The sequence below is a fragment of the Mus musculus genome, chromosome 16 (genome assembly GCF_000001635.26).
Source record: "Mus musculus strain C57BL/6J chromosome 16, GRCm38.p6 C57BL/6J".
In the NCBI taxonomy this organism is placed as follows: domain Eukaryota; kingdom Metazoa; phylum Chordata; class Mammalia; order Rodentia; family Muridae; genus Mus; species Mus musculus.
In genome coordinates this window covers 85,214,480-85,217,765 of record NC_000082.6, presented here as the reverse complement: position 1 = coordinate 85,217,765, position 3,286 = coordinate 85,214,480, and the positions used below count along the sequence as shown (strand labels likewise).

At 43.8% G+C, this 3,286-nt stretch overlaps 1 long non-coding RNA gene across 1 annotated transcript; it reads right to left on the bottom strand.

Annotated features, from left to right (window-relative positions):
* Positions 1-235: 235 nt before the first annotated feature.
* Positions 236-2,387, bottom strand: Gm41482. Its single transcript, XR_876193.1, has 3 exons — positions 2,208-2,387; positions 1,341-1,401; positions 236-895 (listed from the first exon to the last, which is right to left on the bottom strand). It is a non-coding gene; the product is annotated as a predicted gene, 41482 (long non-coding RNA).
* Positions 2,388-3,286: the final 899 nt, after the last annotated feature.

Below are 3,286 nucleotides of genomic sequence, written 5' to 3'. Positions count from 1 at the left end.
TAGATAGATATCTTTTAAAGAGAATGAAGCTGTAAGACATATTGCTAAGTAAAAGAAGCTGGTCTGAAAAAATATATATACTACACAATTGCAACCATGTGACATTTCATATTTGGAAATTGTGAAAATACATCTAACAAAAATACCAGTAGCTACTAGGAATCCAGTAGGACAGAGAAAGTACAGAAGACACGGAGGATTTTCTGAATGAAACTACAACACTGATGTCATGGAAGAAAATGCTCCTTTATTCCCTACAGTTCTCTGAATGGAACCTGAAAAATTAAGTAGACTAAAGATAGAGAGGTTATTAAGAGAGAAGTCGTAAAAGTATAGTTTATATTCTTATGTGAGCAGGGGCTCCACAGAAAACAAGTAAAACTAACAGAGGGGGTCAAACCCACCAATGTGTATGCAGGGGGTTGGGGAGAGAAGGGAGCACACAAGGAATGGGGGCAGAGTCAAAAGGAGGCAACTGGAAAATAGATAACAGGTTCTCTAGTGAAATTCCTTCAGTTCAAGTCCCACCCACTGTAAAATTCGAGACTTATTCTCCTCTTCATTTAGGAGAAGAGAAAACCTCTACCAGTGAGATTTATTACTGTGTTTAGGCAACGGGGGCAGCTTGGAAGTGAGTGCTGCCTGAGCTTGCTTCAGCTCCCAATAATCCCTACACCAGGGCAACGCATCTCAGAGCTGCAGATTCTGAACCATTCAGCGGGCACCTGTGATTACACCTTGGTCAAAGCTCATAGCACAATGAATGTAACACAAAGAATGGGGGCTGATGCAAATGGCAGACGACTGCTGATAATGATTTGCTATCGGCTCTTGATTGTAAAATGCACCACAACCTACAACAGCACAAGGCACAAGTTGTCCATCGCAAGAGAACCTGTGAGGAGAAATGGAGGAGTGGAGTCAGGCGGGCTTTCAATTTCTGCAAATCTAAGTGTATTTTGAGGTCCTTAAATATTATATTATTGATATTCTAGTATAACTGCAACATTTCTTCCTTCCCTTTCTTCCCTCCAAATTCCCCCATATGCCCCTTAGTGTTCCTCTTTACTCACTAATTGCCACTGCATGTCTGCATATATAACATGTGTGTGTGTGTGTGTGTATATATATATATATATATATATATATATATATATATATACATGTGTGTGTATATGTATGTATATGTATGTGTATATACGTAATATATAAATTATATATGATACACATTGTGTAACTATATATTATATTATTTTAAATATACTATAAAATATACTTAGTAATATATTAGATAACCATATATTTATTACTAAATATAACTTGTTTAGTCCATATGTTACCTGTTTGTTTTCCTCATGGCTGACCATTTGGCATGGGACCACCAATTCGTGTTCTCTGCCCCTGAGAAGTCAAAGCACACACGTAAACTAATGTGAGTGGAGCACACTAGCAACCGTCCCAGGTCCTTCCCTGGGCCGTCCAGGTGTGGGTGTCACCTCACTGAACCCTAACACCAGCCCTGTAAAGTGCCTGATAGAGTGTTAGTTCTGGTTTCCTTTCTGTTTCTGCAGTAAAATAGTACAACCAAAGCCACTTAACGGAGGAAGGGCTTTATTGGGCTTCCCGTTCCGGGGCTGCAAGAAAGCCAAGGCAGCTCGAGCAGCCAGTCACATCAGATCCAGTCAAGAGCAGAGAGAAGCAAGGCACCCACGCTGCCTGCCTGCTCGCCAGCTCTCAGCTTCTGCTCAGGCTGCTCTCTCTTACTTACAGAGTTCTTGGACCCTGTCCATGAGCTAAAGCTACTCTTCTGATGTCAACTAACAATCAAGACAACTCCCCACGCCCCGCAGCCTCCACTCGTGCAGGCCAAACTGATCTAGAAAGGTCCCCAACTGAGACTCTCTTCCCAGGAGATCTAGGTTGTGTCAAGTTGACAGTTAAAGCTGACCAGCAGTCACCTTCACCCTTAGATTGAGGGGAAAGCGGGTAAGCTTCCACTCCAAGGGTACAGGCAGTGAATTTCATCAGACTTCAAAGCTAGGTCCAGAAAGCCCCAAGGCCTTTATGGCAATTTCCCACTAAGTTTGGTCAGTAACAATAAGTTAAATACAGAGATTCCGTCTCCATCTCCATCTCTGTTTCTCTGTCTGTCTGTCTCCCTCCCTCCGTGTGTGTGTGTGTGTGTGTGTGTGTGTGTGTGCGCTCACCTTTTCTCCTGCGATGAGATGAGATGATGCGGCACCCACGTGACACCGACCTGATAAGGTGAAGTGAAGCTGATGATAACACTCCTACCCCACACTGCGACTGTAACTTGTGCAATTTGCAACCTGAACAGAAAACTAAAGTGTGAGTTGCCTTTTTTCCTCTTGCTAGTCTCATGGGAGGATCTGTGTTTACTCTGTATCTTAGCAACCTCAGCTTACATTTCTGTTTCTTTCTTGGCTGAGAACTTTCACCTTTTCATTTAAAGGAAGCAGGTTGAGTGGTCTCTGTGGCTTGACCGGATCCCCCACATAGATGACCCTTTGCTCCGGGGCTATTACTGAACACGATAAGGATTGCTGGCACATAAGCACTGTGATACCTCCACAGCTGAACTGAGAATTTTGATGGCTACCGAGCGGCTAAGGGTGGTGGATACAGAGCAGAGATGCCGGGAAAGGTTAGAGCAGAATGGGTGGTATAATTTTCCACCACACTACCCAGAGCACCATACAATTTAAAATTTGTGAGCTGGGTTTTTTTCCTAAAATTTTATATTTAATATTGCCAGATCATAGTGTGCGGATATTAAATGTCCCTCAAAGTTCTGTGTGTTAAAAATGTGACACACTGAGTGGTGCCCTTAGGAGGGAGTGGAACCTCTAATAGGTGCGGCCCAGTGGTCGGTCCTAGGGTGATTGAAGGCAGACCCTCAAAAGGTACTCTGAGATGCCGGGTACTTTTTTTTCCTTTTCTCCGTTGTGGCCATGATATGTTTTGCTGCACTGAATTCTCCTGTCATGACGCACTGTCTCACCCCAGGCCCCAAGTGATGGACCAAATAATGATGAGGTGACTGTTCACCAAAGCAAACATAGTCTGTGTGTAAGTTTATCATCTCAGGCTTCATCTGTCTGACTGATGGGATGCTGACCAACACGTCAGGTACTGCAGCTCAGAGAGGACCATCACACCTAGGGAAGGGTCAGACTCAAAAACCCTCACAGTCAATCTAACGAGGATGCTGCAGAGCCCCATGAGGTCATACAGACTGATGCCCTTCCCTAATGATTTGGTGGAG